Source organism: Chenopodium album, chromosome 12 (assembly GCF_948465745.1).
Source record: "Chenopodium album chromosome 12, dcCheAlbu1.1, whole genome shotgun sequence".
Classification (NCBI taxonomy): Eukaryota; Viridiplantae; Streptophyta; class Magnoliopsida; order Caryophyllales; family Amaranthaceae; genus Chenopodium; species Chenopodium album.
The window spans coordinates 47,778,400-47,804,626 of NC_137845.1; the positions used below are offsets into that span (position 1 = coordinate 47,778,400).

Here is a 26,227-nt window from a genome sequence, read left to right on the forward strand (position 1 = left end):
CTAAGAAGAAGTCGCGGACTGCTTCCAAGCAGTCCCAAGGAGAGCTACCCCGGATGTTACAAAGCAGGGTCTCCAACTCCGTGGATCCGACAACGAAGTCGGTCCATGATACGTCCGCAGAAGCGGACGATGGGAGTAAGTCAGCCCCAGTAAAACGACCGGCCCTGTCTTGACTCTGCCCATTCAGAGAGTTAAGAAATCTGATTTGCAAGTGGCTACCAGTCAGTCGGTTGAGGAGCAACCCGGTTGCACAAGCAAAGGAGGGGATGAACCCCTGCCACCTCCCCCATTCAACTTCAACCTTCTTTCTCCTCCCAACTTCTCAAACGGTTAGTCAAAGTTGTTTTATATTTCCCTTTGTTTTCTTGCAAGGCTTATTTTTGCTTAATTTAACACCATTTGTGGCCGTGCGCAGATATTGTGAAGGAGATAAACATGAAGCTGCCCGGCCAGTCACTTACTGGCGCGGACAGGAAGGCCATGAGAGAAGCCATGGCTAGGGCCGTCCCCTTGGAGCAGCGGGACAAGATGAGGGGAATCAATGAGGGCTTCCTCGGCCCCATGATCAATTATAGCGCCGAGTTAACTAACAATGACTTTTTGCCAATTTAGATCTCATACTTAGAACATATTTCTTAGTTTGTTTTTGCTAACTCCTATTCGTCCGGGTGCAGCTCTTCCTCAGGCTCAACGCCTTCCTAGATTGGAAGGAGAAGGAGAACGATCGGCTGAAGCAGGCCTGGGATGAAGTAAGGCGGGCAGAGGACGCCGTCATAGGAATGGCCGCCATCTAGAGGGTTCACTTGAAAACCCATATCATTGTGTTGTCCGACAAAGCGGCGCGGCAGACTGAGGATCTGGTGAAGCTTGGTAAGGCTCTTGAAAAAGAGACCTTGGCAAGGGAGACCTTTCACCAAGAGAGGGATGCGGCGATCCTGAACGCCTAACAATGGAAGGAGGGTTTTGAAGCCTCCGAAAAGCTGAAGGGAGATCTATCCTTGGCCCAGCAAAACCTTCAGACGGCCCTAGACAAGGCGGACGCCCTCAAAGCCGAGGTGGAAACTCTGAAAAATTCCATTTCGGACTTAACTGAGCAATTGAAGGCACCTCGACTGCCTAGCCCAACCGAAATCATCTGCATTGAGCACAACGTCGAGAAGAGGCTGAAGAGCCACTTTTTCGAGGCCTTCGAATTAATGGTGGACGAGGGGGAGGCCGCCTATTACCAAGAGTGCTTCACCAAGCGCCTCAACTACGTCTGACTCAGGGAAGAGGCCAAGAAGGCGAGGCAGCCCTCTCCTGAACTTGTCGTCACCCCGACCGAATCCGAGGAGGATGAGGATGATGAGGAGGTGGTGGACGAAGTTGAGGACGAGAAGGAGGTGGAGCCAACTGGTGAAGAGGTGTCGGCTGAGGAGCCGTCCACCCTTGTCGCGGCCGATGAGAAAGAGTCGGCCATGGAGGAGCCTGCCAAAGATGACAACTTGGCTGACTAGAGCTCAAGTCCTCCATCAGCAGCTGCCAAGCTTCAGTCCTTTTGTACTTAGTTTATTTTTCCTATCATTGAACAATTTTCAGTTTTAATGTTGCCTGTTTTGAGCGGCTACGTAAGATATTTTGCCGCCTTCTGAGCGGTTTTATTTTATTTCAATTTTGACGCCTTCTAAGCGGTTTTTATGTTTTTCCATACTTAGAAATTTTGCGCATATTGTTATGCTTTTTATTTCTTTCGTACAAACACTGGGGGTATGCCCCTTTATTCGGCGTTCGTCTAGTCTATACTCTGGGTGGTTTGATTAACTTGGTAGTTTTAATGCCTAGAAAGGTATGACGACTAGTAAGATCATCAAATCATAGTAATGATTTCCCTTGGACTAGGAAAATTGCTGAATCAACATTAGGTATATGACCGCTTAGTTGGCTTTGTAGGAGTCGTCCGTTGAAACTATCGCTCGGACATGCTCAGTTAATTTTAAGTAATATCTCAACTTGGAAATTTCTAGATTTTGGCTGGGCTAGGACGCCTAGGTATGCCTTTGCCCCCATTTTGGGCATAAATGCCTTAGACAAATTTAGGCTACCTTTGTGCTTAATCGTCCGTCATGGTTGTGGTCAAACACTTTCTTTGACGTTGGGATGCCCTTACTTAAACAATTGCACGGCCGCTCGGTTGTACCCTTTGCGACCGAGCTGCTATGTTGCAAGCAACCTTGTTATTGTTTTTATTCGGCAGTTTTGTTCTGTCTTTTAGAGGTCGTGCTGCTATGTTGCAAGAAGCATTGTTATGGTTTTCACTCAGTATTTCTGCTGAATAATGGAAAGACATAAACAAACAAAATAAGATAAAAATGCTTGACTTTTTCATTAATTTGTCAAAATTACATTGTTGGGGGCCGTACAACCTTAATTACATTGCTCAGTCATCAAGACCTAACTGTATATACAGCTTTTGGCTAAGTAAAAGAAAACTTAAATGTAGTATTTCTTCATATTGTCCGTGTTCCAAGTACGAGGAATCACGGCCATCTAAGGCTTCGAGACGGTAAGTGCTATCTCTGACTTCTTCTCTAATTCGGTACGGCCCTTCCCACTTTAAGGTTAACTTTCCATCCTCATTGGCCCGGCCTACTGCTTCCATTTTTCTTAAGACCAAATCACCCATCTTCAGCGGCCGCTTAGACACTCGGCGATTATAAGCTCTTGTCATTCTAAGGCGGTAAACTTCATGTCTAAGTGCCGCGTTGCCTCTTGCCTCTGGAAGAAAATCCAAGGCTGTCTTCATAGCTTTCCAATTGGCATTCTCATCATATAGCATCACTCGAAGAGTGGGCTCGTACATTTCAATTGGGAGCCCAGCTTCAGCACCATAGACCTAAGAAAAATGGGGTTTCTCCTGTTGAACACTTCGCTGTTCTACGTATTGACCACAAAACGTTGACCAACTCATCTTCCCATAGGCCGCCTGCTTTCTCAAGCTTTCACTTAATGCCATTGGAGATCAGTTTGTTATAGGCCTTAACTTGGTCATTGGCTTGGGGACGATCGACCGAGGCAAAACAATGAGTGATGCCCTGGTCACTTAGTGTAGGGAATTATTTCAAGCATCCCACACTTGAACCCCACTGTGATCATACACTTAAGTATGGTGGAGTCCAAAGGGAAGGAAGCTAGAGCAAAAAAGTCGCTAACAAGTTTTAGGAACTTGTAAATCGTTCATAGGATGAAGGTTACACCCCTTCACGATCCATGAGATCGCTAACTCCATAGTAGTCTGGAATCATGACTGGATATTCGGGGATGAAGGTACAAATCCAACCTAAAAGAGATTGAACCTGCCCTAAAAAGGCATCTACTTTATTCTTCTCATATTCATGTGTGCTTTCTGACTAACATACAATCAATATATTAATCCTAAACCTGTTTATTCTATGTTGGTTGAATATTAATGCACAAACAAAACTATTATTGGCAATCACTTGAATTAAAATCACATTAGCCTAAATAAAATTATTAATTATTTTATTAAGCGTGATTACAAATACAAATTCCCTTTAATCCTAAAAAAGAGGGTGTGATCAAGCAATAACAATAATATACCAAGCAACATAATAATAATGATAATCATAATAATATTCAATCTCAATCTCATGAAATCATTATAACATTAGCAAGATCCTAGGCATGATACTAACAAGATTAATAACCAATCCTAGCATGTCACTAAACATAAAGATCAAAGCTTTAGCCCTAACATGATAGAAGAAATAGGAAGAAACCTATGATATTAGAAACATACATGATATTAGAAATAATAGTTATTATCCTAAACATGATACTAGGAATCATAAAGACATCCTAACATGATACTAGGAATTAAAATAATCTAAGCATGATTCCTAAAGAAATAGAGCAATTGAATAACTTACTTTGTTGCCTCGTATCTCTTTTTATCAAAACAATACACACGTTAGTAACTTCAAGGAAAATATTAAATCAAACAATTAATATAAATAATTGAAATAGGGATTTGGGACCAATGTAACACCCCCAAATCTCCCTCTACGGAAATACTAGTATAATACGTATAATTATACCGTAGAGATAGACTTAGGCGTATTACCGCCGCGTGATTACGCAAGGCTACTTAACTTACTAACAAAACAATACTTTGCAGCGGAAACTTCAAAACTCTCCTTTATTAATAATAACTATGAATAGAAACCAATGTTATGAGTACTCAAAAATAGATACAAAGACCACGATTCCTAACTTAGTGAAACCAAATCCCGGGACTCCAATGCATCAATTTATTCACTCCACCTGAAATAACACTGCTTACCATTACGGTAAATAGGGCGAACCAAAACAAATAAGAAGTACGGGTTAGCAAATATGCTAAGTACGGTAAGTGCAAGATAATTAAATTCAATTTATTTGCAAACATGCTTTTGAAATCAATTCCAATAATTATTCCAATAATTCCAAACTCATGATTCAAAACCAATTCTCAATATTCAAATCCCAATAATCAATAAAACCAATTCCAATTAATTTAAAACCAATTAACCAATTTAACCAATTCCTCTCCCAAGTGTGCACACCCCCCAAGCTAGTCTCCTTATGTTACAAGGCTATTCTTGAGGAAAGACCCGGTCATACAAAGTCCAAGGCCTTATCAAAATACCAAATCCGCATAGTGGGATTACTAACATGCTTATAAAGCATAAATAATAAATTTAATTCAATGATTAAATAAATCCTCTTTAAATCCAATAATTCCAACCTTTAATAATAATAATAATTCAAACTCCCTTTTTTTTTATAAAAATCCAACAAGCTTTCAAAACCAATCCTTTTTAAACATGAATAATAAATTAATTAATCAAAATATGTTATAAAAATCAATACTCCAATTTAATTATTAAAACCAATCTTTTAAACATACTTTTATTTCATAAACCATATTCAAGTCAATTTAATTCAATCACCATAAAATCATTCACTACAACAAATTGACCTTTGTGCCACGGGTAAAATCGTGGCACAAGTTTAAAATTTCCGTGGCTATGCAATTTAGCCATTGGAAATTTTAAAATTTACACCCATGGCACAAGAGGCCGTGGCTAGAAATTTGCCACGGGAAAATGGATGTCATGGCAAATTTTGATATTTATGCCACGAGTATAATGTGGCTAACAAATTATTCGCTACACATTCTACCATGGCTAAAAAACTTTGTTGCCACAAATATTATTGTAGCTAATAAGATTGTTTTCTCAAATTTTACCGTGGGTAGTGAACTTTGTTGCCATAAATATTATTGTGGCCAATAAGGCTAAAAATAATTCTTTTTAAAAATTGAATTTGTATTAATGTAAATTAGTGCAGAAACACGATAACACATACATATACACAAAAGTTACAAAAATATGTAATCCGTGTTTGTAATACACTAAAAACTAGATTATTACAATCTACAGCTATGTTCATGTACTCTTTAACTTAACATAATCTGTTGTGCTGAAATTGATAAGGCAAGAACGCATCAATTCGTTGCTGCTGTGCGGAGTGTCAAACCAGTCTAGGGGATCTCACATATGTGAGCATTTTAGTGAAACATGATGTGCTGCTGGATGACATTGAGCCCTTCTGACTCGTCATTGAAGTCCTATAACATCAAATAAAAAAAGCGTTAGCCCATCTGAATATCAATTGTATCTTAAAGCAACCAACAACGACTATGCAAGGGATTTATAACAAAGATAGCAGCCTTTATAGTGAAGGCCGATAACAAAAGATGTTGCATCAGCATCAACTGCAGTGGCTAGCTTGGCTGCTAATGGCTGCATTAGCAGTGACAATGTTATGCATTCGCAATGATTGATTCTATAATAAATTGAGAAGAAATAAAATCACTACTATAAGTTTGACTCAAGCAGCAGCAATAGGGGAAGATTGCAGGGTAGCAAGTAGCGAAGGAGCAAAGGCAGCAGCAGCTGGTAGGGTGGGGGGGAGGGGAGATACTAGAGCAGCAGGCAAGGGAGGTGGAAAGGCAATAGCAGCCAGTAGGGGTAAAAAGAAAATGAAAAAGAATTAGATTACAGTCCAAGACTCCAAGTGAAACTAAAATTTACTAATCATAGGACAAAAACTCTCCCTTATTTGGTAGCAAATGTTCGTCAAAATTAACAATAATATATACAGACCAAGATATATAAATGTATCTACAAAATATACCCAGCAACAACAAAGCTCAGAAGACAATCTATAAGACAATGGGGCATAATCATAAAGCTGCAATATATACCACAACAAAGTCAAACAACATTACAAGACTGAAGCACAAGGAAAAAAAAATTATAAAGCAAGTTGTCCTTCAACTTTCACAGATTTCTTAATCTCATTCAAGGTCCTTAGAATTATTTTTTTAATACAGAAGATGCATGCAATACTGCAGTGACAGTTATTCAAATTGTAGCACAATAATTAAGTTTTTATACATCATAAAAAGCAGTATGAAATGAAACAAACTGAGTTGGAACAGTGCCTGTTCTTTTTTTTGTCAACCTGTTAAGATTTAAAATCATACAACCTTTCCATAAGGATATCACTGTCCATTGTACAACCTTTCCAGAAAGAACATCCTTTCTTATGCAACAAAGTACCCCATGATAAGCTTACTTGATAAACAATTTTTACCCCCTACATACCATTAATTTTTTTACTGTCTTAAACCAAAAAAGCAGAAAACAATCACTTTGATTGCAAGATTTGCAACTTAGGAGGAAACATTCGAAGAAAGTGTACACAAACCATCACATATTCTAGAAAAACAAGTCAACCTCAAAGCAATTCAGGCCTATGAGTACGACAGTGGACAAATTCAACAAAGTCCAACCTTTGAATTGCATATTCACAATGCATCACTATTACAGGAGGACCCTAATTCAACAAGAATGTAAAAAAAAAATCGAATAAAAGCGAGCTACAACAGATGATAAACCAAATAACTCAAACCATTACTGTGAATTAGAAATAGAAATTTATCCGTTCTTTTTGCAAGTAGAAAACATCAATACAAAAAAATAACAACCCAATAATAATAACTAGTAAGCTCATAATTCATACCCACCCAAATTCCAAATTTCATCAATAACATAAAAATTTCAGTAACATTAAAAAAATAGCAAACTTGCAAACAAATATACACCATTTTGATATAAAACCCAGAAATAATACTAAATTAAATACAATTTATGACCTTTCCCACATCCCTAATCCCCAATTTCATCAAAACCCAAGTAAACCCACTTTGAAAAATTAATTAAAAAAAAAAGATGAGAAAAAATTTACCTTGAGGAGAGGGTGAAACTTGAGGTATAGGAGTGAAAGATCGCCATTTATCAGTGGAGTAAGCAGTCATTGGATCGGTGTGATGATCAAATCGCTGCGGCGGAGAAGCATCTGCTGTGGAAGCGTCGGAATCCCGAGTCCCGGACCCACCCACGCCGTTGCGAACCCAACCCATCCAGCCCTAACCCCCCACCCCTGCCTCCGTCGGTGAAAACAACATCAGTTGTTGCATCTAATCGCATTGCTCTTAATCTCTCTCTTCTCTTCTCTGATTCCTCCATAATAATGGAAGATGATGGAGATTTTAGGGTGGAATTATGCGGAGTTTGGATGGCAATTGGGGGTTTTGAGTTTTGGTTGATTGAGAAGCCTAATTGATTGAGAAATTGAGGGTTTTACGAGTTTACTTAGAAATTGAGGTGGAGAAAATTTTCACCTCGATGGACAATGTTGAGTGCGCTTCAATGGAAACTGGAAGAGAAAGAGGGAGAAAAATACAGATAGAGGGCTGGCGTTATTATTTTTTTTTATTTTATGAAAGAACGTTGTGTCACTTAGGGGTGTTCAAATCCGGGTACCCGGGTTTTCGGGTTTTCGGGGTTTCGGGTACTTGTCAATTTGTCCCATGTCCCGACCTGAATATCTCGGGTACCCGGGTTCCGGGTACCCAAATTATTCGGGTCGGGACATAGGGTACCCGGATCTTTTTTTTTTTGATAAAAAAAGTCATGAAATGAAAATAATCCAGTAGAAAAACATATCAAAGACAATAATAATCTTCATCCATAATTTCTTATCAGTATAATTGAATAAAAATAAGTTATACAACCCCAACAATATCAAATCTATTGATGAATAATTGAGTATACTAATCCAAACACAATGAAAATTAATTTACTGCTAATTGAATTGTAAAACAATAAAACCCATATTAAATTGGGTAAACATATTCATCCCTAATTAACAAGTATACTCCATTAATATATTGGAAACTTGTAATCTTGTAGATCTAACCATGAGAAGTCACCGCACCTTACCGAAGCAAGCACATCACCGATTCTCTGTTGATAAGAATACTCCAATTGTTGCTAAGAATTTTTGTTGTTGTTGCTTCGATTTGCTGGACGGAGAGAGAGAGAAATGCGAACGGAGAAAGAGATACAGAGATGAAGGGAGACGAAGGAGAGGGACGAAGAGAGAGAATTGTCTTTGATTTGCTTCGATTTGTTGGGGTTGTTGTTTCGATTTGCAGGAAGAGAGAGAGTGAGGTAGGAAGAGAGAGAGAGAGGAAACGGCGGTGAGAGAGAGAGGGGAAAGAACCCTAATTTTGTGAAATTAGGTTGGGCTTTGGGGGTCTGACAAAGTGAGGAGTTTGAGGGGGTAAATTTTTTATTTTTTTTTATTTTTAATTCGGGTTTTCGGGTACCCGTTTTTGAAAAAATCCGCCCCATGTCCCGACCCGGATTGAAGGCAGTTTTCCCGGGTCGGGAACCCGACCCGAAAAAACAGGCTTTTTTAAAAAAAATTCCCATCGGGTAGTTGCCGGGACAGCGGGTCGGGTTTTTTTGAACACCCCTAGTGTCACTATTATTATTTTTTTTTATTTTATGAAAGAACGTTGTGTCACTTGCATGTGTGTGCTTCAGTGGTTTTTCTTTTTAATTTTTTTTAAGGAAAAAAATAATTTTTATTTTTTTTGACAAATTATTTACAGTAACAATATTAAATCATTTGATAATATTTAAGCATACTGATCTACTTGGAAAAATTCAGTGTAGTATATATAGATCATATATAAAAGCAAAGTGTAAAAAAAAATGTTCAACCTATTATATCATGGGTTTTAATTATTTTATTAAAATTATACGTAGGCATCGAAGTTTTAATAAAACTAGTGCATTCTTTTGGTATGATATATACTTGTTGCCGTTATTGTGCAGGAAAAAAAAAATCAATCATATCTAATTTAAGTGTATTTTAGATATAGAAAAATATACGAGCAACCTCTAATTTGTATGATGTTTAATATTCTACTCTGTATCAATTAGTGCCTATGGGGTGTCTTTAAAAAAAAATATAGTACCTATAGTATTTTAAATATCTTTAAGTTTAAAAGTAAAGAAAAACAAAATAACATGGTCAATTCATGACATCTAATTTAATTGTCAAGGAAATATCTATTCTTATTGTATGTTATGATTTCCTCCTTTTCCCTGGCATGAGTATATCTAGCTACAAAAATTTAATAATGTAGCAAAAATCGTGGCATAAGTGTATGCTTGTAAAGAGAAAATTATTTCTTAAAAAAAATGAGAAAATTATTACTTGTGATATGATAGTAGTGTAAATTTACCATGAAAAAAACACTACTCGTGACACAATTGTAAAGTTTGTCACGGGAAAAGAACTACTCGTGACACAAATGTAAAGTTTTCCACGGGAAAAGCGCTATTCGTGGCACAAGTGTGATATTTGTCACAGGAAAATAAATACCCGTGGCATAAATTATTCTTCTTATTTAGGTTTGTATAATAGTTCATTTTTCCCGTGGCTAGATGAAATTATGCCACGAATTTAGAATTCCCGTGGCATAATACGTGGCATAAGTGGTGATTTGTTGTAGTGATTCAAACATGCTCATTCAAATCGATCACTTTCAAGGTATCTAGCCACCTAACGTACCTTGATCCTTGCTTAGCCAAAAACACTTCAAAAGAACTCTCAAGTAACTTGATCAAAAACACCCTACAAATAAATATAACCTTAATTAATATAAGGTTAACAAATAATCACAACAATGAAATTAAAAACCCCCAACTATATGTACATGAACCTTTTAAATTAATTTTCATAAACATCATTAAAAATCTAATTTATATAATTAAAACTACTCATAATAATTTTTATAAATACCCCATAATAATAATAATAATAATAATAATAATAATAATAATATAATTGAATAAGAGAAGAGAAAGAGAAAAGATAAGAAACCAAGAAAAAGAGAAGAATTGGATTTTCGTTGGAAAGAATAGGCAGAACTTGCAGAGGCTATAACTCCTTTGATATAACTCCGAATTGGGTGATTCTTGAGCCTAACCTCAAGGATTTTTCGAGAGGAACAATCTTCTGTGAAACAGCAATACCCCAAAAACTGACCAGAAGTGCCCGAAAATTGGCTTCAAAGATAAACGGGATGATTTGTGTAAAAAGAGGAGAAGAAAAGAAGAGAATTGGTGTGAAGAATGTGAGAGGTATGGAGGGGTATTTATAGGCTAGCTCATGCAAGAATTATGGTAAGAGAATTTGGGAAGAATTATGGTAAGTAGGGTTTAAGGGATTACTTGGAGAAGTGAGTAAAGATTTAAGGAAAGTTTTGATATTGAAGAGATTGTGTATAATTGAATATGGAAGGTATGATTGTCATGAAAAATATTAAAGAAATTGGAATTACTTGGGGAATAATTAAGAAAAATAGATGGCAAGAAAATATAATGATTGGATACTAAAAAGATGGAGAATTAGATTTAAGGAAAATAGGAGATTTTAAGGAGATAATTAAAAATACAAATTACCAAAATATTTTTCCCAAAATCTACATGGGATGGCCGAAATTTTTGAGCTTTCCTAAGCTCATATTTTCAGCCCTCCTATTTAGTACTTTAGGAAATTATTTTGCTATTTTTAAGGAATTAAAATAATTGTGTAAATAATATTTATTGTAATAAATAATTAAATAATAAAATACCAAATATTCACCAAATAATTTAACTAATAAAATCAGATTTTCTCTTAGGAAAATCCAAAATTTATTAGCCAAATAAATGGGATTTTCGGACTTATTAAAATAATAATAAAATATAGCTTTTGCCTTAATTAAAATATCCAAAATATATAAATAATCCGGTTTTTAAAATAGGATAAATGGATAATAAATCTTATCCAAAATAATAATTTGTTTTTAAAATACTTTTGGCGCCAAAATTCAAATATCGTTTTGGCTCCAAGATTTAAATAGTAAGTTAAATTACTAAAATACCCTTTTTAGAAAATAATAATTAATTAATTAATTAGGAAAATACGTATAAAAATACGGGGTATTACAACCAAACCCTCAGAAATTATCAACATTTCACGTCTTGGGCGAAGGCAAATTCGAACTTGTCTAGGTGTCTAAGACTCGTGAACGCGGTATTTTTATTTGAAAAGGGAAGGCTTAGAAAGAGGGAGAAAGAAAAAGCTTCTAGCTTAAGAGAGAGAAGAGAAGAGAATAGAATTAGATGATTGTTGATTGTTGTGAATGATTGTTGATTGTTTAGAAACCGGGAAATACTACCCTATTTATAATAAAAATAGCCCGAAAACGATCAGAAAAGACTGAATCCCATCTGTAATAAAACTAACTCTGTCGTAGAACGACAAGGTCCAGCGCGACGCGACAGCCGACAGACTTGTCGTGGAGAGCCAGTTCTGTCGTCTCGCGTTGAGTCACGCGTTTTCTAAAAAATTATACGGAATCCTTAATCTAATTAAATTCGATTAATAACGTCCGTACTTATCTTTGAAAATCAGATTTAATCTCTTTAAAACACTTGTTTTAATCCAAATAGAATTCTTTATTTTCATAAAAGATATAATTATTAATCATAATCCTATTAGAACTCAAAATAACCTTCTAGATTATTCTAGAAGATTAAAATCAATCCTAATAACTTTATGAATATTAATTAATGGGCCCTCCACTAGATCATTGGGCCATAAAACCATTTCAGGCCCAATTTAGTATTTTGGTCATAACTTCCTCATTATTCATCGGAATTGGGCTTATAATATATCGTTGGAAAGCTCTTTTCGAGCCCAATACAACTACACTATTACTGGACCCTTATCATGTACCAAACTAAATTGTACTAGACATTTTCTATAAATAGAGTTCATTTTCGAAAACAAAAAAAAGATATTTTATTAAAACAACTGCATCACGAGACTTTTCACACTTTCACTTCGTTCGATAATCAAATGACGTGAAAGATACTCATCACTGGGTTTGGTTTTTGGGGGAGACACAATTAGGTGTCCACACTTAGCCATTCCTTGAGCTGGCGTGTTTCGAAATGAGGTCCATTGTCAAATACCATGAACTGAGGTACTCCATAACGAGTAATAATATTTTTCCAGATGACGGCTGATACGTCCGTCCACTTAATCCCTCGGACGGCCTCGGCTTCAACCCATTTTGTGAAGTAGTCAACAGCTACAAGCACATACCGCCTTTGGCCGGACGCTGGTGTATACGGACCCAAGATATCCATTCCCCATTTTGCAAAGGGTAGTGGACTACTTATGGCCGACAAACTATTGGGCGGACGGTGAATCAAGGTTGCAAATCTCTGGCACTTATCACATCTTTTCACCATTTGCATGGAGTCCGCGTTCATGCTCGGCCAGTAATACCCCAGATGGGTAGCATTTTCTGCTAAGGCTCGTCCGCCTATATGGTATCCACAATGCCCTTGGTGGAGGTCGTCCAACACATTATGCCCTCTTTCCGGAGTGATACACTTCAAGTATGGTTTCACAAAAGTTTTCTTGAACAATTCCCCTCTTCATTTCGAACCAGGCCGCTTTCTTTTTCATCAGCCAACTCTCTTTTGGATCGGCCGGGAGTATCCCATCCCTTAGGTAGGAGATGATATCGTTCATCCAAGTGGAGCTTCTGTCAAGAATTTGAATTGGCTCGGCATCAATACTTCTCTTTTCCTTTACCTCCCAAAACACTGATGTGGGAGTGTCACATGATGCCGAGGATGCTAATTTAGAGAGCGCGTCCGTTGATAATTTTCTGAACGGGGGACTTGTTGCTGAGTAAAATGTTCTAGGCTCTCGGCCTCCTTTTTAACCATCTGCAAATACTTCTTCATGACCGGTTCCGTGGCTCATAGTCACCATTCACTTGGCTGATTATCAACTGAGATTCCGAACTTGCATCAACTTTTGTTGCCCCAGCCGCCTTACACATTATAAGGCCAGCCAAAAGGGCTTTATATTCGGCCTTATTATTGGAGTCTTGGTACTGAAATCTAATTGTATATTCAAATTTATTTCCCTTAGGAGACTGACAAATAATCCCAGCGCCGCATCCGGTCGCTGTTGCACTACCATCTACATAGACCTTCCAAATCTGGTCACCTGTCGGCTGCAAGTCCGGCCGAGTCATTTCAGCAAAAAAATCAACAAAGGCTTGCCCCTTGATCGCCTTCCTAGGCTCAAACGTGATGTCGAAGCTTCTCAGTTCTAAGGCCCATTTAAGCATGCGGCCGCTGGCTTCCAAAGTTGCAAACGGCTTTTTAAGTTGTTGGTCTGTATAGACCACATTTGAATGCGCCAGAAAATACGGTCGTAGCTTCTTTGACGCCATATACAATGCTAGGCCAAACTTTTCAATGGGGGGATACCTAAGCTCGGCATTATACAAAACATGGCTAATGAAATAGATTGGGATCTGGTGGACGTCCCTTTCAGCAAGCAAGATGGCACTCAAAGAATGCTCTGAGATAGCAAGGTACATATATAGCTTCTCATTCTTGAGTGGACTGACGAGCCGAAGCAATGTATGCAGATGGCTTTTTAGCTGTACGAATGCTTACTCGGCCTCTTCTGTCCACTCAAACATGGCTTTCTTCTTGATGGTCTGAAAGAAATATCGACACTTATCCCCTAATCTTGACAAAAATCGGCCGAGTGCGGCTAAATATCCGGTCAATCTTTGCACTTCTTTGATTGTTATTGGCGACTTCATATCCAAGACGGCTTGAATTTTTTCAGGGTTGGCCTCAATTCTAAGCTGATCGATCAAAAATCCGAGAAATTTGCCGGACTCAACACCAAAAACAGACTTCTTTGGATTTAACATCATCTTATGCAGCCTGAGTTCGGTGAATGTTTCTCGGAGATCTTTCAAATGGTCGGCTGGCTCTTTTTATTTGATAATCATGTCATTAATGTACACCACCATGTTCCGGCAGAGCTAATCCCTAAAGACCGTATTAAGAAGTCTCTGAAAAGTAGCAGGGCCGTTCTTAAGGCCGAATGGCATGACTTTGTAACAGTACAGCCCCTACTCGGTCACAAATGCGATTTTTTCTTGATATTCTTCCCATAAAGGGATCTGATGGAATCCGGAGTATGCGTCCATGAAGCTCATAAGGGCATGCGCGGCCGTAGAATCGACCAAACGGTCGATCTTGGGTAAAGAAAAGCTATCCTTGGGACATGCCTTGTTCAGATCATTGTAATCTACGCACATTCTCCAAGTTCCATTCGGATTTTTTACAAGAACTACATTGGCTACCCAGTCAAGGTAGTAACATTACCGAATGAAACCAGCGTCCAACAGCTTTTTCACTTCTGCTGCGGCCGCCTGATTCCGCTCTTCTCCATGATTTCTTTTCTTCTGTCGGACAGGTTTAATAACTGGATTTACGGCCAGCTTATGCACGGTCAGGTCTGGGCTTATATCGGGCATCTCACTAACTTCAAATGCAAACACATATTTAAATTCTCTCAAAAACTGGATTAAATCGTCTCTAAGCAGACCCACAGCTATAGTGCCTACCCTGACCGTTCAATCAAGTTGATCAGGGTCAAGCACTATATCTTGGTGATCGCCGGCCGGTTGGGGCCTTAACTCTTCTGGCTGGCCGACGGTCAGTAACTGCTATGCTTGGTCAGTCATGGCCGACTTTCGCTTCTGGCCGACCTGTTATGCTTGGAGTGACCCTTCTTCGGCCTTTGACTCGGACAGCTTTCCTTGTCCGCGTATTGTTGGCTTTACCGCCAGCTGATTACACTCCTTAGCCATTTTTTGACTTCCTTGGATGGAACCAATTTTCCCGTCCGACCTCTCAAACTTTAACAAAATCAAATTAGGGACGACTACTGCCTTTGCTGTATTCAGTGTGGGGCGGCCGAGTATGACATTATAGCCATTGAGCTCTTTGACCACTAGGAAACGGACAACCATATCCCTTCCTTCCCCCTTCTGCCCAAATCGGACCAGCAAGTTTATCTATCCGACTGGGTGAATGATGTTCCCCCTGAACCCAACCAAAGGGTGGGTGATGTCTTTGAGAGCGTCTTCTGGGAACCGCAAATTTTTCAGGGCGGCCAACCTAATGATATCAGACGAACTACCTGTATCTATTAGTATCCGGACGACTTTTAAATTGGCTATCTTCATGATAAATACCATGGGGTAATTATGCAGGATTTTGACCTCACCTCGGTCTGCCTCACTAACCGTTACTTCTGGGAAGGGTTCAACCTTCACCCCTTCAGTCTGAATCACTTTGCCAAGATTTCAAGCATCTTGCTTGATTCCTTTCATGGTAGGGCCGCCTACAGCAAAGCCGCCTGATATTATAGCCACTAAACCAGAATCGGTGCTATTTCCATCATTTTCCTTGTCATTTTAATTTTTCTTTTCGGACTTCTTGTCTGTCCGGGTGTAAGTGAATTTTGATTTCAAAACGTACAAATTCAACATGCCCTTTTTGGCCAGCTTATCCAACAATCTTTTCAGGTTGATGCATTAATTCATGTCATATCCCACGTCCTTGTGGTAATGACACTATTTGTTCTTGTTGCGGTACTAGGCCGAACCTCTCATCGGTTGGGGGTTTTCAAACTCAAATTTATCCTTAATTTCCATCATGATTGAGTAATAATCTTTAGTGAACTCGTACTGTGGCTCGTACGTCTTGACCTTCTTTGACTTTGGCTACTGATCATCCTCCACCTAAACTTCCTTTCGCCCTTCCCTTTTCTTTCCGGCCGAGTTCTGCTGAGAAGGTGACTTCTTCTCAGCTCCCTTAGCCGGCTGTTCTGATTTGATAAGCGAACAAAAATCAACTGCTTCAATATAGGCATTGGCTTCTCACTGAACACCTGCGTATGTCCGAACCTTTTTCCTGACCAAATCAAACTTGAAACCATTATGCCTTAATCCCCTGAGAAATTCCGAATAGGCCATTTCATCCGGCAGATTATGAATTTGGGATTTTTCTTGATTAAATCTCTGAAAGTACGAGCACAACCCTTCATTCTTCCCTTGGACGATTGTAGCCAAGTTAAGGTTGGTCTTCCTTGGGGGAATGTTGTAAGAAAAGTTTCCAATGAACAATAAACTCAGATTAGTGAAACAGTTAATTCACCCGGCCGGCAGTTGTTAAACCAGTTGTTAAAAGCATCATCTACGCTTTGCAAATACATCAAATTTCGGTACGAATTGACGTGTTCCTCGGGGTTGCCCGTACCATCATAGGCGCCCACAACTACACTTTTCACCTTCGCTGGTTGAGGAGAGTTGAGAATCTCTTGAGAAAACGGAGGCGGCTTGTCACCAAGATTCAACAAGCGCATTTGCCAGTGAATAGGCTGAGGTGGTGCGGCTGGTCCGGCCAAGTAAGCTGTAAGGCCGAACGGCTGGCCATACTACTCGTACTGTCCGGGCGGCTGAACAGGAGTGAAAATTTAAGAGGGTTGAAACTGAAACGGTTGAACTGGAATAGGATTTTAAGTATAAATGGTTTGACTCCCACTGATCCTGGCCGAGCTGGTATGTTAAAAAAGAGAGTGGTTAAAGAATTCATCCGGCATTGTGAAAGTAGAGGCCGTGTCCAAATAGGCAGTACGTTCCCGTTGCCTATGCTGGATGTAATACCTTGCGTCCCTCCAGTGTCTAGACGGCTCAGGTTCTTCCCTTTGAGACTGTTTGGTCTGCTCCCCAACCGATTGTGTTTTCTCAAGAAGCATGGACAAGTTTGTCCGTGGCACCCTAGGAGACCTTCGAGGCGGCCATCGGAATGGGGTATTCCAAGCATCCATAGCATTAGTTGCCTTTTTCTTCCTTGGATCGCCTTTTTCCTCCCTTCTAGACGGTCGTCTAGAGGTAGATGGCCTTTTGCTCTCAAACTCCTTCCGAATTTTGTTCAAAGCGGCCTTCAGGGAAGCAGCAGTAACTAGGGGGTCCTCGGCCTCATGGAATGAGGCGATCAGAGGATCACTAGAATTGATTGTTGCGGCTATGTCTTGTACATGGCCGTCCTGACAAGGGCCAGGGCCGGTATTAGGCGTCTGACCATCTATTGCCATTACGGACGAGTATCCCCACAAACGGCGCTAAATGTTTCGGGGTTTTTTGGAATCCCTCATTATACTAGTCACACTTCTGTCGGCAACGATACTCGGACACTTGTAAAACACGAATATTACGATGACGGAATATTCGCCTCCGACGGTTAAGTTAGTAACCTGAAATCGGAAAAGCTAAAGAGAGAAAGTAGAGAGAAGTTGGCGCTATTTAGTGCTCTATTTAATGTTATGACAATCCACCCCTCCCATAATAAATGATTAAGGTATTCATAGGGGTGGGGGATTATGCCCTATAGGGTTATTACCCTAGAATGAAGCGATTTAATTGGCGGCAAAATCAAGTTGCGACACGTGCTTAGGGGTCAGCGCCGTTTTGTAGCTTTTTCGTGATTTGGGCCTCCTGATGTAAGGAGGCCATTTTCTCTCATTTTAGGTGCCCTTCAGGGTTATTACCCTAGAATGACGCATTTTGATTAGCGGCGCAATCAAGTTGCACATGTGTCTAGGGGTAAGCGCCGTTTCGAGGCTTTCTCAGGATTTAGGCCTCCTAATGTAAGGAGCCCCATTTCTCTAATTTCAGGCGCTCTCCTTGAGCTTGACACACGTCATCTTCCCATAGGACACGTGCCGCCTATTGATTGAGCCACGTGTCACTACGTGATAAGACCACGTCTAGGGGATATTATTACCCTAAACAGGTGCAACACGAGGACTTCCCAGGCGATCACCCATCCTAGTACTACTCTCACCCAAGCACGCTTAAATATAGAGTTCTGATGGGATCCGGTGCATTAGTGCTGGTATGATCGTACCCATTTACTTATAGCGCCAATTTGTGCCCGATCGTCCGAATTAAACATTTTTTTCTTCAAATTGGTTATTTTTTTCGAGATCTACGCGTTTCAAACCATTCCCCATCTCAAAAAAAAATTAAAAAAAAAATCCGAATTCGCCAAAAAAGGGGTGCAACACAAGGAATTCCCAGGAGGTCACCTATCTTAGTACTACTCTCGCCCAAGCACGCTTAACTGCGGAGTTCTGATGGGATCCGGTGCATTAGTGCTGGTATGATCGCACCCATTTACTTATAGCACAAATTTGTATTTATACCCTTTTCAGCCTCTGATTTCCTTCAAAATGTCGTAACTTTATGGCCAATCGTCCGAATTAAACATTTTTTTTTCAAATTGGTTAATTTTTCAAGATCTACGCGTCTCAAACCATTTCTCATCTAAAAATTACCAAAAACAAAAAAAAAATCCGAATTCGCCAAAAAAGGGGTGCAAAACGAGGACTTCTCAAGAGGTCGCCTATCCGAGTAGTACTCTCGCCCAAGCACGCTTAACAACGGAGTTCTGATAGGATTTGGTGCATTCATGCTGGTATGATTGCACCCATTTACTTATAGCGCTAATTTGTATTTATACCCTTTACAGCTCCTGATTTTCTTCAAAATGCCATAACTTAGTGCCCGATCATCCGAATTAAACATTTTTTTTCAAATTGGTAATTTTTTTCGAAAACTACGCGTCTCAAACCATTTCCCATCTCAAAATAACCAAAAACAAAAAAAAAAAATCCGAATTCGCCTATAAAGGGGTGCAACACGAGGACTTCTAAGGAGGTCACCTATCCTAGTACTACTCTCGCCCAAGCACACTTAACTGCAGAGTTCTAATGGGATTCGGTGCATTAGTGCTGGTATGATCGCACCCATTTACTTATAGCGCAAATGTGTATTTATACCCTTTCCAGCTCCTTATTTCCTTCAAAATGCTGTAACTTTGAGCCTGATCGTCCAAATTAAACATTTTTTTTTTAAATTCGTTAATTTTTCGAGACCTACGCGTCTCAAATTATTTCCCATCTCAAAATAACCAAAAACAAAAAAAAAAAAAAATCCAAATTCGCAAAAAAAGGAGTGCAACATGAGGACTTCCCAGGAGGTCACCCATCCTAATACTACTATAGCCCAAGCACGCTTAACTACGGAGTTCTGAAGGGATCTAGTGCATTAGTGCTGGTATGATTGCACCCATATACATATAGAGCTAATTTTTATTTATCCCTTTTTTAGCCCCTGGTTTCATGCAAAATGTCGTAACTTGGTGCCCGAACGTCCGAATTAATTATTTTTTTTTCAAATTGGTTATTTTTTCGAGATCTACGCGTCTCAAACCATTTCCCATCTCAAAATAACCAAAAACAAAAAAAAATCCGAATTCGCCAAAAAACGTTTGCAACACGGGGACTTCCCATGAGGTCACCCATCCTAGTATTACTCTCGCCCAAGCACGCTTAACTGTGGAGTTTTGATGGGATCTGGTGCATTAGTGCTGGTATGATCGCACCCATTTATTTTATATCACTAATTTGTATTTATTCCCATTCCAGCCCCTGATTTTCTTCAAAATGCCGTAACTTAATGCCGATCGTCCGAATTAAACATTTTTTTTTCAAATTAGTTATTTTTTGAGATCTACGCGTCTAAAACTATTTCCCATCCCAAAATAACTAAAAACAAAAAAAAAAATTCCAAATTCGCCAAAAAAGGGGTGCAATACAAGGACTTCCTAGGAGGTCACCCATCCTAGTACTACTCTCTCGCCCAAGCACGCTTAACTGTGGAGTTCTGTTGGGATCCGTTGCATTAGATCTTGTATGACTGCACCCATTTAGGGGGTGTTTGGTTCAAGCATATTAGGTATAAGGTATGGGTTTGGAATGAGCAAAACCCATACCTTGTGTTTGTTTCTTGAAATTTCATTTTTCAAACCCATACCTCAAACCACCAAGGTATGGGTTTTTGAAACCCAAGGGGGGAGGTGGGTATGGCTCATACCCATACCTTTAGGTTTAATATTAAAAGGAAAACTATCATTCCTAGATAAAAACCAAACACATGAAATCAAGTATCAAGTTCCAACCCCATACCACCCTGGTTTCATTCCTCATTCCAAACCCATACCATTGTTTGAACCAAACGCCCCCTTACTTAAAGCGCTAATTTGTATTTGTACCCTTTCCAGCCCCTGATTTCCTTCAAATTGCCGTAATTTTGTGTCCGTTCGTCCGAATTAAACATTTTTTTTTCAAATTTGTTATTTTTTCGAGATCTACGTGTCTCAAACCATTTCCCATCTCAAAATAACCAAAAAGAAAAAAAAAATTCCGAATTCGCCAAAAAGGGGTGCAACACGAGGACTTCCAAGGAGGTCACTCATCCTAGTAATACTCTTACCCAAGCACGCTTAACTGTGGTGTTCTGATGGGATCCTGTGCATTAGTGCTTGTATGATCGCACCCATTTACTTATAGCGCTAGTCTGTATTTATACCCTTTCCAGCCCTTGATTTCCTTCAAAATGCCGTAACTTTGTGCCCGATCGCCCGAATTAAACAATTTTGTTTTTCGAGTTGTTTATTTTTTCGAGATCTACGCGTCTCAAACCATTTCCCATCTCAAAATAACCAAAAGATAAAAAAAACAATTCCGAATTCGCTAAAAAAGGGATGCAACACGAGGAATTCCCAGGAGGTCACCCATCGTAGTATTACTCTCGCCCAAGCACGCTTAACTGCGGAGTCCTAATGGGATTCGGTGCTTTAGTGCTGGTATGATCGCACCCATTTACTTATAGCCCTAATTAGTATTTATACTTTTTCCAACCCCTGATTTCCTTCAAAATGCCGTAACTTTATGCCCGATCGTCCGGATTTAACATTTTTTTTTTCAAATTTGTTACTTTTTCGAGATCCACGCGTTTCAAATCATTTACCATCTATAAATAACCAAAATTAAAAAAAATCTGAATTCGCCAAAAAAAGGGGGCAACACGAGGACTTTCCAAGAGGTCACCCGTCATAGTACTTCTCTCGTCCAAGCACGCTTTACTGCGTAGGTCTGATAGGATCTGATACATAAGTGCTGGATGATCGCACCCATTTACTTATAGCGCTAATTTGTATTTATACCCTTTCATTCCCCTGATTTCCTTCAAAATGCCATAACTTTGTGCCCGATCGTCCGGATTAAACCATCTTTTTTTCAAATTGGTTATTTTTTCGAGATCAACGTGTCTCAAACCATTTCCCATCTAAAAATAAACAAAAAAAATAAAATTCCGAATTAGCCAAAAAAGGGATGCAACACGAGGACTTACCAAGGGATCACACATCCTACTACTACTCTCGCCCAAGCACGCTTAACAGCGGAGTTTGTGGCCGATCGTACGAATTAAACATTTTTTTTTCAAGTTGGTTATTTTTTCGAGATCTACGCGTCTCAAACCATTTCCCATCTCAAAATAACAAAAAACAAAACTAAATTCTAAATTCACCAAAAAAGTGGTGCAACACGAGGACTTCCCAGGAGGTCACCCATCATAGTACTACTCTCGCTCAAGCACGCTTAATTCCAGAGTTCTGAGGGAATCATTAGTGCTAGTATGATCGCACCCATTTACTTATAGCGTTAATTTGTATTTATACCCTTTCCAGCCCCATATTTCCTTCAAAATGTCGTAACTTCGCGCCCGACCGTCCGAATTAAACATTTTTTTTTCAAATTGGTTATTTTTTCGAGATCTACGTGTCTCAAACCATTTTCCATCTCAAAATAACCAAAAACAAAAGTAAATTCCGAATTCTCCAAAAAAAAGGTGCAACACGAAAACTTTACAAGAGGTCACCCATACTAGTACTATTCTTGCTCAAGCACGCTTAATTCCGGAGTTCTGATGGGATTCGGTGCATTAGTGCTGGTATGATTGCACCCATTTACTTATAGCGCTAATATGTATTTATATCCTTTCCAACCCTTGATTTCCTTCAAAATGCGGTAACTTTGTGCCCGATCGTCCGAATTAAACATTTTATTTTTCAAATTGGTTATTTTTTCGAGATCTACGCGTCTCAAATAATTTCCCATCTCAAAATAACAAAAAACAAAAATAAATTCTGAATTTGCCAAAAAAGGGGTGCAACACGAGGACTTCTCAGGAGGTTACCCACCCTAGTACTACTCTCGCCCAAGCACGCTTAACTGCGGAGTTTAGATGGGATCCGGTGCATTAGTGCTGGTATGATCGCACTCATTTATTTATAGCGCTTATTTGTATTTATACCCTTTCCAGCCCAGATTTCCTTCGAAATGCCTTAACTTTGTGCCCGATCGTCCGATTTAAACATTTTTTGTTTCAAATTGGTTATTTTTACGAGATCTACGCGTGTGAAACCATTTCCCATCTCAAAATAAATAAAAAGAAAAATAAATTCCGAATTCGCCAAAAAAGGGGTACAACGCGAGGACTTCCCAAGAGGTCACCAATCCTAGTACTACTCTAGCCCAAGCACGCTTAACTGCGGAGCTCTGATGGAATCATTACTGCTGGTATATTCGCACCCATTTACTTATAGCGCTGATTTTTATTTATACCCTTTCTAGCACCTAATTTCCTTCAAAATGCTGTAACTTAGTGCTTGATCGTCCGAATTAAACATTTTTTTTTTCAAATTGGTTATTTTTTCTAGATCTACGCGTCTCAAACTTTTTCCCATCTCAAAATAACCAAAAACAAATATAAATTTCGAATTCGCCAAAAAGGGGTGCAACACGAGGACTTCCCAGGAGGTCACCCATCCAAGTACTACTCTCACCCAAGCACGCTTAACTGCAGAGTTCTGATGGAATCATTAGTGCATGTATGATCGCACCCACTTACTTATAGCGCTAATTTGTATTTATATCCTTTCCAGCCCTTGATTTCCTTCAAAATGCCGTAACTTTGTGCCCTATTGTCCGAATTAAACATTTTTTTTTTCAAATTGGTTATTTTTTCGAGATCTACGCGTCTCAAACCATTTCCCATCTCAAAATAACAAAAAACTAAAATAAATTCCGAAGTCGCCAAAAAAAAGGTGCAACACGAGAACTTTCCAGGAGGTCACCTATCCTTGTACTACTCTCGCCCAAACGCGCTTCACTGCGGAGTTCTGATGGGATCCGGTGCATTAGTGGTGGTATGATTGCACCCATTTACATATAGCGCTAATATGTATTTATATCCTTTCCAGCCCCCGATTTCCTTAAAAATACCGTAACTTTGTGCCCGATCGTACGAATTAAACATTTTATTTTTCAAATTGGTTATTTTTTCGAGATCTACGCGTCTAAAATCATTTCCCTTCTCAAAATAACCAAAAACAAAAGTAAATTCCGAATTCGCCAAAAAAGGGGTGCAACACGAGGACTTCACAGGAGGTTACCCACCCTAGTACTACTCTCGACCAAGCACGCTTAACTGCGGAGTTTAGATGGGATCCGGTGCATTAGTGATGGTATGATCGCACCCATTTATTTATAGCGCTAATTTGTATTTATACCCTTTCCAGCCCCTAATTTCCTTCAAAATGCCGTAACTTTGTGCCCGATCGTCAAAATTAAACTTTTTTTTTCAAATTATTTATTTTTTCGAGATCTATGCGTCTCAAACCATTTCCCATTTCAAAATAACCAAAAACAAAAATAAATTCCGAATTCGCCAAAAAAGGGGTGCAACACGAGGACTTCCCAAGAGGTCACCCATCCTAGTACTACTCTCGCCCAAGCACGCTTATGTGCGGAGTTCAGATAAGATCCAGTGCATTAGTGTTGGTATGATCGCAATCATTTACTTATAGTGCTAATTTGTATTTATACCCATTCATGCCCCAAATTTCCTTCAAAATGCCTTAACTTTGTGCCCGATCGTCCGAATTAAACTTTTTTTTTTGAAATTGGTTATTTTTCGAGATCTACGCGTCTCAAACCATTTCCTATCTTAAAATAACCAAAAACAAAAAAAAATTCCGAATTCGCCAAAAAAGGGGTGCAACACGAGGACTTCCCAGGAGGTCACCCTTCCTAGTACTACTCTCGCCCAAGCACGCTTAACTGCGGAGTTCTGATGGGATCCGGTGCATTAGTGCTGGTATGTTCGCACCCATTTACTTATAGCGCTAATTTGTATTTATACCCATTCCAGCCCTTGATTTCCTTCAAAATGTCGTAACTTTGTGGCAGATCGTCTAAATAAAACATTTTTTTTTTCAAATTAGTTATTTTTTCAAGATCTACGCGCCTCAAACCATTTCCCATCTCAAAATAATAAATTCCGAATTCGCCAAAAAAGGGGTGCAACACGAGGACTTCCCTAGAGGTCACCCATTCTAGTACTACTCTCGCCCAAGCACGCTTAAGTGCAGAGTTCAGATGGGATCTAGTTCATTAGTGCTGTTATGATCGCAATCATTTACTTATAGTGCTAATTTGTATTTATACCCATTCATGCCCCAAATTTCCTTCAAAATGCCTTAACTTTGTGCCCGATCGTCCGAATTAAACTTTTTTTATAAATTGGTTATTTTTTCGAGATCTACGCGTCTCAAACCATTTCCTATCTTAAAATAACCAAAAACAAAAAAAAATTCCGAATTCGCCAAAAAAGGGCTGCAACACGAGAACTTCCCAAGCGGTCACCCATCCTAGTACTACTCTCGCCCAAGAACGCTTAACTGCGGGGTTCTGATGGGATCCGGTGCATTAGTGCTGGTATGATCGCACCCACTTACTTATTGCGCTAATTTGTATTTATACCCTTTCCAGCTCCTGATTTCCTTCAAAATGTCGTAACTTTGTGCCCGATCGTCCGAAATAAACATTTTTTTTCAAACTGGTTATTTTTTCGAGATCTACGCGTCTCAAACCATTTTCAATCTCAAAATAAATAAAAACAAAAATAAATTCCGAATACGCCAAAAAAGTGGTGCAACACAAGGACTTTCCAGAAGGTAAACCCTCCTATTATTACTTTCGCCCAAGCACGCTTAACTGCGTAGTTCTGATGGGATCCAGTGCAATAATGCTGGTATGATCGCACCCATGAACTTATAGCGCTAATTTGTATTTATACCCTTTCCAACCCCTGATTTCCTTCAAAATGCCATAAGTTTATCACCGATCGTCCGAATTAAACATTTTTTTTTCAAATTGGTTATTTTTTTGAGATCTACGTGTCTCAAGCCATTTCCCATCTCAAAATAACTAAAAACAAAAATAAATTCCTAATTTGCCGAAAAAGGGCTGCAATACGAGAACTTCCGAGGAGGTCACCCATCCTAGTACTACTCTCGCCCAAGCACGCTTAATTGCGGAGTTTTGATGGGATCCGGTGCATTAGTGCTGGTATGATCGCACCCATTTACCTATAGCGCTAATGTATATTTATACCCTTTTCCAGCCCATGATTTTCTTCAAAATGCCGTAACTTTTTACCCGATCCTCCGAATTAAACATTTTTTTTTCAAACTAGTAATTTTTTCGAGATCTAAGCGTCCCAAACCATTTCCCATTTCAAAATAACAAAAAATCAAAAATAAATTCCAACTTCGCCAAAAAAGGGTGAAACACGAGGACTTCCCAGAAGGTCACCCATCCTAGTACTACTCTCACCCAAGCACGCTTAATTGCGGGGTTATGACGGGATCCGGTGCATTAGTGCTGGTATGATCGCACCCGTTTTGTTATAGCGCTAATTTGTATTTATACCCTTTTTAGCCCCTGATTTCCTTCTAAATGTCGTAACTTTGTGCCCGATCGTCCGAATTAAACATTTTTACTTTTTTAAATTGGTTCATTTTTCGAGATCTACGCGTCTCAAACCATTTCCCATCTCAAAATAACA

General features: G+C 39.2%; 14 non-coding genes and 9 pseudogenes across 14 annotated transcripts; all 23 read right to left on the reverse strand.

The window, feature by feature from the left end:
* Window positions 1-18,200: 18,200 nt before the first annotated feature.
* Window positions 18,201-18,319, reverse strand: LOC145573205 (5S ribosomal RNA). The gene has a single exon (XR_014097312.1). It is a non-coding gene; the product is annotated as a 5S ribosomal RNA (ribosomal RNA).
* Window positions 18,320-18,465: 146 nt separating this feature from the next.
* LOC145573010 (5S ribosomal RNA) lies at window positions 18,466-18,584 on the reverse strand. Its single transcript, XR_014097126.1, has one exon. It is a non-coding gene; the product is annotated as a 5S ribosomal RNA (ribosomal RNA).
* Window positions 18,585-18,782: 198 nt separating this feature from the next.
* On the reverse strand, window positions 18,783-18,901 carry LOC145573231 (5S ribosomal RNA; annotated as a pseudogene).
* Window positions 18,902-19,101: 200 nt separating this feature from the next.
* LOC145573130 (5S ribosomal RNA) lies at window positions 19,102-19,220 on the reverse strand. Its single transcript, XR_014097242.1, has one exon. It is a non-coding gene; the product is annotated as a 5S ribosomal RNA (ribosomal RNA).
* Window positions 19,221-19,423: 203 nt separating this feature from the next.
* On the reverse strand, window positions 19,424-19,542 carry LOC145573202 (5S ribosomal RNA). The gene has a single exon (XR_014097309.1). It is a non-coding gene; the product is annotated as a 5S ribosomal RNA (ribosomal RNA).
* A 197-nt stretch (window positions 19,543-19,739) lies between these two features.
* Window positions 19,740-19,858, reverse strand: LOC145573182 (5S ribosomal RNA). The gene has a single exon (XR_014097291.1). It is a non-coding gene; the product is annotated as a 5S ribosomal RNA (ribosomal RNA).
* Window positions 19,859-20,057: 199 nt separating this feature from the next.
* Window positions 20,058-20,178, reverse strand: LOC145573254 (5S ribosomal RNA; annotated as a pseudogene).
* Window positions 20,179-20,692: 514 nt separating this feature from the next.
* Window positions 20,693-20,811, reverse strand: LOC145573247 (5S ribosomal RNA; annotated as a pseudogene).
* Window positions 20,812-21,014: 203 nt separating this feature from the next.
* On the reverse strand, window positions 21,015-21,133 carry LOC145573117 (5S ribosomal RNA). The gene has a single exon (XR_014097229.1). It is a non-coding gene; the product is annotated as a 5S ribosomal RNA (ribosomal RNA).
* Window positions 21,134-21,330: 197 nt separating this feature from the next.
* Window positions 21,331-21,448, reverse strand: LOC145573277 (5S ribosomal RNA; annotated as a pseudogene).
* Window positions 21,449-21,851: 403 nt separating this feature from the next.
* On the reverse strand, window positions 21,852-21,964 carry LOC145573273 (5S ribosomal RNA; annotated as a pseudogene).
* Window positions 21,965-22,162: 198 nt separating this feature from the next.
* LOC145573248 (5S ribosomal RNA) lies at window positions 22,163-22,281 on the reverse strand (annotated as a pseudogene).
* Window positions 22,282-22,480: 199 nt separating this feature from the next.
* LOC145573084 (5S ribosomal RNA) lies at window positions 22,481-22,599 on the reverse strand. The gene has a single exon (XR_014097197.1). It is a non-coding gene; the product is annotated as a 5S ribosomal RNA (ribosomal RNA).
* Window positions 22,600-23,108: 509 nt separating this feature from the next.
* On the reverse strand, window positions 23,109-23,221 carry LOC145573268 (5S ribosomal RNA; annotated as a pseudogene).
* Window positions 23,222-23,420: 199 nt separating this feature from the next.
* On the reverse strand, window positions 23,421-23,539 carry LOC145573193 (5S ribosomal RNA). Its single transcript, XR_014097302.1, has one exon. It is a non-coding gene; the product is annotated as a 5S ribosomal RNA (ribosomal RNA).
* Window positions 23,540-23,738: 199 nt separating this feature from the next.
* LOC145573145 (5S ribosomal RNA) lies at window positions 23,739-23,857 on the reverse strand. The gene has a single exon (XR_014097257.1). It is a non-coding gene; the product is annotated as a 5S ribosomal RNA (ribosomal RNA).
* A 197-nt stretch (window positions 23,858-24,054) lies between these two features.
* Window positions 24,055-24,173, reverse strand: LOC145573207 (5S ribosomal RNA). The gene has a single exon (XR_014097314.1). It is a non-coding gene; the product is annotated as a 5S ribosomal RNA (ribosomal RNA).
* A 197-nt stretch (window positions 24,174-24,370) lies between these two features.
* On the reverse strand, window positions 24,371-24,489 carry LOC145572992 (5S ribosomal RNA). Its single transcript, XR_014097109.1, has one exon. It is a non-coding gene; the product is annotated as a 5S ribosomal RNA (ribosomal RNA).
* Window positions 24,490-24,675: 186 nt separating this feature from the next.
* Window positions 24,676-24,794, reverse strand: LOC145573187 (5S ribosomal RNA). Its single transcript, XR_014097296.1, has one exon. It is a non-coding gene; the product is annotated as a 5S ribosomal RNA (ribosomal RNA).
* A 196-nt stretch (window positions 24,795-24,990) lies between these two features.
* LOC145573108 (5S ribosomal RNA) lies at window positions 24,991-25,109 on the reverse strand. Its single transcript, XR_014097220.1, has one exon. It is a non-coding gene; the product is annotated as a 5S ribosomal RNA (ribosomal RNA).
* Window positions 25,110-25,306: 197 nt separating this feature from the next.
* Window positions 25,307-25,425, reverse strand: LOC145573264 (5S ribosomal RNA; annotated as a pseudogene).
* A 198-nt stretch (window positions 25,426-25,623) lies between these two features.
* LOC145573124 (5S ribosomal RNA) lies at window positions 25,624-25,742 on the reverse strand. Its single transcript, XR_014097236.1, has one exon. It is a non-coding gene; the product is annotated as a 5S ribosomal RNA (ribosomal RNA).
* Window positions 25,743-25,941: 199 nt separating this feature from the next.
* On the reverse strand, window positions 25,942-26,060 carry LOC145573218 (5S ribosomal RNA; annotated as a pseudogene).
* Window positions 26,061-26,227: the final 167 nt, after the last annotated feature.